Here is an 8,514-nt window from a genome sequence, read left to right as displayed (position 1 = left end):
TACACATCAGCGCAACAAGTTGGAGCCTCGAGCACTCAAGTGCGTGTTTATTGGCTATGCCCAACATCAAAAAGGGTATCGCTGCTATCATCCCCCTACTCAGAAGCTCTACATCACTATGGATGTGGTTTTTCGAGAAGAAGAAATGTATTTTTCTAAGGGAGTTCAGGCACAGGCGAGTCCAGATACTGTTGATAATCAGTTCGACCTGGAAAGATTCGTTACTTTGGAGTCGTTATGTAAGCCGACAGTTCAGGATGCACTAACCAACTCGTCAGATACCACTCCAGAAACTACGCACCACAGTCTTGATGACTGGTCACGGTTGGTCTCCTCACCGACAACTCAGTCACCCGGTCAGGGGGAGAAGAATGATGTATTGATGCCCGTTTCTGAAGTTTCTGTACCATTTAACCAATTATCTTTTGAGGTGTCTTCTGAACCTACAACCCAGGTAATATCCCAGAACATTGATGTTGAAGATTTATATTTAACTGATTTGTTTTCAGATGATCCATCTAATGAGATATATCTACAACCATACCAATTACCTGTTCGTAAGAATCGTGGTATCCCAAAGATTCAAATGAAGCGGATCCCAAAGCTAAAGTGAAGTACCCGATTAGCAACCATGTTTCCACTCATAAATTGTCCGCACCACATGCCATGTTGATCAAACAACTAAATTCTTTGTCTGCACCAAGCAGTGTAGAAGAGGCTTTGATGGATCCAAACTGGAAACAAGCAATGAATGATGAGATGCAAGCTCTTCAAAAGAATTCCACATGGAAACTTGTTCCTCTCCCAAGTGGCAAACGAACTGTGGGTTGTAGATGGATTTATACCATTAAGTTGAAGGCAGATGGATCGATCGAACGGTACAAAGCTCGATTAGTGGCAAAAGGGTATACTTAGAGATATGGAGTGGATTATCAGGAGACGTTTGCTCCAGTAGCAAAAATCAATACTGTACAAATCCTGATATCACTTGCTGCAAACTTGGATTGGCCATTACACCAATTCGATGTCAAAAATGCTTTTTTACATGGTGATTTAGAAGAAGAAGTTTATATAGATCCTCCGCCTGGATGTAACTTGAGTTCCAAATCGAAACACTATGTGTGCAAATTAAAGAAGTCTTTGTATGGTTTGAAACAGTCACCTCGAGCATGGTTTGGGCGGTTGACAAAGTCTATGAGGGCATTTGGATATAAACAAAGTAATTTTGATCATACTTTGTTCTTGAAGCATAAGGAAAATAAAATTAAAGCTTTGATAGTAAATGTTGATGATATGATCGCAACAGGTGATAATCCTGATGAAAGAAAAGCATTGCAAGAGCACTTATCTAAGGAGTTTGACATGAAAGATCTTGGTACACAAGTATTTTCTTGGGATAGAAGTATCTAGATCACAGCAAGGTATCTTCTTGTCTCAACGAAAATATGTTATGGATTTATTAACTGAAACAGGGATGTTGGGGTGTAAACCAGTTAATACGCCTATGGAGGAAAATCACAAGCTTAGTGAGTGTACTGATCATAAACCAACTAACAAGGAGCAATACCAGCGCCTAGTTGGGAGGTTAATTTATTTGTCACATACGAGACCGGACATTGCATATGCTGTGAGTGTTGTAAGCCAGTTTATGCACTCTCCAAGTGAAGTTCATAGAGATGCAGTGAATCGCATCTTGAGATATTTGAAATCAACTCCTGGTAAAAGGTTAATGTATTCAAAGCAAGGACATCTGGATGTAATTTGGTATACAGATGCAGATTGGGTTGGGTCCCAAACAGACAGACGATCCACTCAGGTTACTTTACTTTTGTAGGAGGTAACCTTGTTACTTGGCGTAGTAAGAAACAAAATGTTGTTGCAAGATCAAGTGCGGAGGCAGAATATAGAGGTATGACACATGGTGTTTGTGAGTTGTTATGGATTAAGCATGTTCTAACGGAGTTAGGTTTAAAGCCTAAAAAACCCATGAAATTATATTGCGATAATATTGCAGCCATTAATATTGCTCATAATCCAGTTCAACATGATCGAACTAAACATGTTGAAGTGGATAGGCATTTCATCAAAGAAAGATTAGAAGACAAGACGCTTCAGTTCCCGTTTGCAGAGTCAGAAGATCAGTTGGCAGATATCTTGACGAAAGCAGCTTCAAGCCGAGTATTTTAGGACACGCTGAGCTAGTTGGACCTTGGTGACATTTATACTCCAAATTGAGGGGGAGTGTTGGCGTGTGCGTGAGTTCAGGAAAGTGATTTCCTAATTAGGACTTTGTTTCCTAGTTTATTTTATTTCCTTGTTAAACCTGTAAAACCCTATGTAAACATATAAATAGCTCATTATGGAGATGAATAGAAAGTATCAGTTTTACTAAAACATATATTTCTACTTATGAAGGACCCGCCCTGAATTTCCCAAAACCCGAGGCGAATCCTGTGGAATTCCCGACATCACCCTGATGTCGGGCCCACTTACTAAAGACCGAGACTTTCTGCTGAAATTTCGGCAGAGTCTCCCCTATAAATTGGACATTTTCCAAAATTTCAACCTGCATAAAAACGCATTTAATATCCACAACTGGCAGCATGCACAATATAATTTTATGCAATTCACATAAATGGCCTTCGGCCTTCCAATAATTCTCAACTACCAAGCATGCTAACAAATTAATTCATGCCTTAAGCAAGGGAAACGATAAATTCAAAATATAAATTATGACTATTAAATTTCAACATACGAGGTTTTAGCCTCCTAACACAATCACATTTTCACCTCAATTTCAGGATCAACAACAAGGTCTGAATCAATCTCCATATAATGATATGACTAACATTTAGTCTGCAGCTGCACCTAATAACCTTAGGCTGCCTACGTACCCTCACTGAGGGATCAAGCCACACGTAGTTCTTCCATGAAACCTAATTCCACATATAGGCCATACTGTATTTCATTTCTCTGTATTTCACATTATCTCCCCATACGCCGGTATAACCAACGCCACGTATGGGGCCTGTCAACACGCCGGATAACCTACGCCACGTACGACCATATCATACAATCACAATATCTCTCCATATGCCGGTACAACCAACGCCACCTATGGCGTCTGTCTCAACGCCGGATAACCTACGCCACGCGAGGCCTGCACATCATATCACATATCTTCCCATACGCCGGTACAACCAACGCCACGTATGGGGTCTGTCGACACGCCGGATAACCTACGCCACGCGCGACCTCAACATAATATCACATAATCTCCCCATACGCCGGTACAACCAACGCCACGTATGGGGTCTGTCTCAATGCCAGATAACCTACGCCACGCGAGACCTGAACATCACATCACAATATCTCCCCATACACCGGTATTAATGCCACGTATGGGGTCTGTCGACATGCCGAATGACCTACGCCACGTGCGACCTCAACATATTATCACGTAATCTCCCCATACGCTGATACTACCAATACCATTTATGGGGACTATCCGCACGCCGGATAACCTAAGCCAGTGGGACCTAACTTTCACATGGTGGTACTTGTAGTGTAACCAAAATCCGGAGAGGTACCTAAGGTAGTGCGTATAGCACTTCAAACTGACATTCTAGACTCTTTTGTACCCTTATACAAACATATATATAATCTAATATTGTGTAGACCTCAACAATAGTCTAGCACCTGATAACCCCCCTGGGAAGGTGAGATTACTCCGGGAGACTCACGATCAACCAATGGTCAAACTACCCTAACCCTAGTCAAACGGGCCCACGGGGACCACGACCTCCAAATTCCGATCCGTAAGTTCCTATGAGTTCTACAAGGTATAGGACACTCGTCCTGCAAGTTTGGCTCACGATCGCACGATCTGACGGTTATTATAAAACATAAACTGTATATCCGGGGCTCCGATTCACAACCCGTGAATTCCTACATGGTCCTAGAAATACCTAGATTAACATATATTATATTCGAGACCATCCAAAGATCCCAACGGGCAATATGCGATCGTCCGTTCGATAGTCAAACGATGTTCGAATTGAGATCTGCGAAATCCTACGCACTCGTGACAACTTAAGGATCTCATCGAGACACAGTGCAACTCCACTACCCTCGCTCACGCGCCGCCACACGCGCCGGCAGCGTTGGGTGTCCAAAACAATTATGCATCGTCGGAAAATCTCAAAACCACGGCTCCAAACTCCTACCCTAGGTATAAAACCCTATTTGGAGCCACTTTTGTTCTTAGACCTACACCAAAAACTGACCGAAAATGGCCGGAATCGCGATCCCAAAACTGGCCGAATTTCAATTCGAGAATCGAATTGGCTACGCTAAGAATCGATCCAATCCTCCCCAACAGGCAGCTAGAGCATGAAAAGTAGGTGAGAAACCATACCTCGCTCGTCGGAATTGGTGGCCGGAGGAGGGAGATCGACGGCGAAAGCACGGCGGCTGGAGGCAGGAGCCGGCTGGGGCTAGAAGAGGACGACGCCCCAGTCATTTTGGTACCGGCCCCGTCCACAGTCGTGGCCGGTGGCCGGAGTTTCGAGGAGAGAGAGAGAGAGAGAAAGACCAACGGGGAGAGAGAGAGAGAGAGAGAGAGAGAGAGAGAGAGAGAGAGAGAGAGAGAGAGAGAGAGCTCGCGGGAGGGAGGGAGGGAGGGAGAGAGAGAGAGAGAGAAATCTGATTTTTATAAAAATCTCATTTCAAAATAATTACGATTATGCCACTGAGTTTCTTTTGACCATATCTCTCTCGTTAGAATTCCGATTCGAGTCCACTACGTGTCTATGAACTCGTCTCAGTACGACCTATCCAAAAATACTAGTCACTACCCCAAACTCTCTCCGGTTAAGAATATGACCAAAATGCCCTTATTTCAAGGGTAAATTTGTAATTTCCCTTAAATAATTTAAATAACTTAAATAAAGGGTTTAATTTGGAGTCGGGGTGTTACAACTTTTATACATATGTGTATATATATTATACCCATTTATGTGTTATAATATACATATACATTATATATTTATACTATATGTATATATTATAATATAAATATATACACGTATATTATTATTATTATAATATAGCGATATATATTATCTATATATATACATGTATTATACCCATGTATATATTATAATATATAGATACACCTATGTACACATATATTATATACATGTATATACGTATATATATATGTATATATATATACATATATATACGTATATATGTATACTATATATTATAATCAGTCCTGATCTCTTGGACTACAGGGGTCCAAGAGATTTGTGGTCACTTGCCGTTGGATGTAAATTCAACGGTTCACTCACTTTTGCACTCCTTTAAAAATAAAAAAAAATTTCAACCATTAATATCCAACGGCGGGTAACCACAATCTCTTAGAATCCTGTGGTCCAAGAGATCGGGACTAATATTATAATATATGTGTAATAATGTTTCATTTCTCCAAATAAATATTAAGGTTTATTTCTCATTTTCATTTTTTTTCCTTTTATTTTGATAAGGGAATGTTAGGGTTTGTTTCTCATTTTCCTTTTTAAAAATTTTTCACTAAAAACAGTTTTCAAAAATATTACCAAAAGGGTTTGGATATAACAATTTATTTAACAAAGTTTCATTTCTCTTTAGTCCATAAGGTTAGGATATAACAAGTACATATATTCAAACAAGCATAGTTGCCAAAATCTTTACACTAACATAAGTAAATTACAAAAAATTTCATTTACTATGTTTTACATAGCGAGTCAAAAGAAATTGCATTATTCATCATCTGAACTATAATAACTTTCGTTATCTTCACTATCGTCACTTTCGGTCTCCCATATCGTGAAAGATCACCGAGGTCAATTGTAATTGACTGAATCGGTATTTCGATTGAAGACACTCCTTGTATCTGAAACAGTTCTTGTATAACATTTGTATCTTGAAGTGTTTCCGCATCATTTTTCATCGAATATTCTAAACGTTGGTCAGCAACGTTGTCGACGTCGTTGTCAGTTGGGTCTAGTTCTGGTATGGCATACATGTTCCTCTGATCCATCTTCTGAACAACTTTCCAACCGCTCCCGCCTTTAGGGTCATCTAGATACACAATTTGTGTTGCCATGTTTGCCAAAATGTAAGGGTCGTTCTCAGACCAAGTTCTGTTAATGTTTACAGATAGTAAGCCATGGTTGATTTTAATACTTCCCTAGCTATTTGGGTTTGTATCAAATTATCGACACTTAAACATGATCACTTGGTATCGGTCTTTGTAAATCAATTGCACGACAGTTGTGAGTTTTCCATAGAAATCAATGTCCGTAGTTTCTCCATAGAAATCAATGTCCATACACAACTTGTCATCTCGTGCAGTTCCCAAAAACTTAACGCCGTTAACATGGCAACCCGTGAACAATTCAACGCGAATCAGGCCGAATGCCAAATTATATAATTCTTCACTGTAAGTGGGGGAATTCGATGATTTCAACTTATTCACCTAATATTATACAAACATATTCACATGTTAGTTTGAGAAAATTAAATACTACAATATTATGTCAAATACAAAGCATTTATAACTTACATATTCCAAAAACCATTGTGGAAACAATTCACGGTGTTTCTTAGCAACCAAATGTGATGCATGTTCTCGCTTCATCATCTCTTCATGCTCATCTAAGTATGCCATTATCTCATCACAATTATTCAGTACGAACCAATGCCCTACCTCCATGTCATTCATGGAAAACAACTCTCCTCGTGCAGGATCTCCAAAGGGTCGTGCGCTTTGGGCAAAAACATAAAGTTTCTCAATTCTCACACCTCCATCATTATTGCGTTGAGGACGATTGAAAGCCATCTCCACATCTTTTAAATACATTCCACAGAAAGTAAGCAACTCATATTGAACCCAAGCCTCTATAATTGATCTTTTAGGCTTCACCCTGTTGCGTACAGTTTTTTTCAGCTCTCCGAGAAGCCTGCCAAAAGAAAACACTACGCTACAAATTAGCAAGTGTGGGATAATGATGCATAAACAAATGATGAGGATTATATACCTTTCGATTGGATACATCTAGCGATAGTTGACAGACCCAGCAAGCAATGCTTCTTCTGGCAAGTGAACCATCACGTAGATCATACTTGTGAAGAAAGCTGGAGGGAATATCATCTCAAACTTGCATAGGACTTGAACAATGTCATGGCGCAACTGATTATGTCTGTCTTTCACAACGTTTTTGCCATCAGTTAGGAAAAACAATCTGGACAACAACATGATTGGTTTCACTACATCTTCCGGCAATAGGTGTCGAATACCCACAAGAAGTAGGCGTTGCATAAACACATGGCAGTTATGGCTATTTAGTAAAGCAAATTTACCCCCGTCAACATTTACACAATGTGCAATATTAAGAGCATACCCATCGGAAAACTTTACAAACGATACAAACTTTAGAAAATCTTTTTTGTCATTCAGTTTCATGGAAAAAAATGCAAGATCCCTTCTAGCTTTATCAATGTCCCTATTCATCCATAAACCCATTCGTATGCCCATTCTTTCCAAATCAAGACGAGCTTTAATCGTGTCCTTTGTCTTGCCCTCGATATCTAGAATCGTGCCCATCAATGTGTCAAAGACATTTTTCTCAACATGCATAATGTTGATATTGTGCCTCAATTTTAGTTTCGACCAATATGGGAGCTCAAAAACATAGGCTTGTGCATCCAGTTCAAATGTATAGAAGGTCTGGTCCGACTAATTATTTTCCCAAATGGAGCAAAATCCAAACAGTTAAGCTGTTCCAAGATCTCATCACTGGACCATTCTCTAGGTTTGAGGAGATGCTCTGTGTTCCCGTCGAACTTTTTATCCTTTTCCGGCTACTTGTGGTCCCATGGCAACCATTGCCGATGACCAAGGTAACAAATTTTCCAGCGTGCCAACCAGAAGTTGCATCTTCCTTGCATACAGGGCATGCCATATAACCCTTTGTGCTCCACCTAGAAACCATTGCATATGCTGGAAAATCATTAACAGTCCACATAACTGCTGCTCACAAAGTGAACATTTTCTCAGTGGATTTATTGTACGTGCGACACTATTTGTCTATAAATCCTTCAGCTCATCAACCAACGGCCTTAGGTAAACATTGATTGGCCTGCCAGGATCCGCAGTTATCAAAATAGTCATCATCATGTATTTTTTTTTCATGCATTTTCAAGGCGGCAAATTATATGAAAATACGAAAATCGGCCAAGTGTTGTGGTATTGGTTTAAAACCCCGTACGGATTGAATCCGTCAGTGGCAAGTCTCAATCTAACATTTCAAGGTTCAGCAGCAAACTTGGGGAATGTTCAATCGAATTCTTTCAATGCCTCCCTATCTACAGGATGCCGCATCACATCGTCGTCTACCCATTTTTCCTTATGTCATCTCATGTCTGTGGCAGTATGCGTCGACATATTCAATTGCTACAGCCTAGGTT

Source organism: Prunus persica, chromosome G2 (genome assembly GCF_000346465.2).
Source record: "Prunus persica cultivar Lovell chromosome G2, Prunus_persica_NCBIv2, whole genome shotgun sequence".
NCBI classification, from domain to species: Eukaryota; Viridiplantae; Streptophyta; class Magnoliopsida; order Rosales; family Rosaceae; genus Prunus; species Prunus persica.
Note: the sequence above shows the minus strand (reverse complement) of the source record.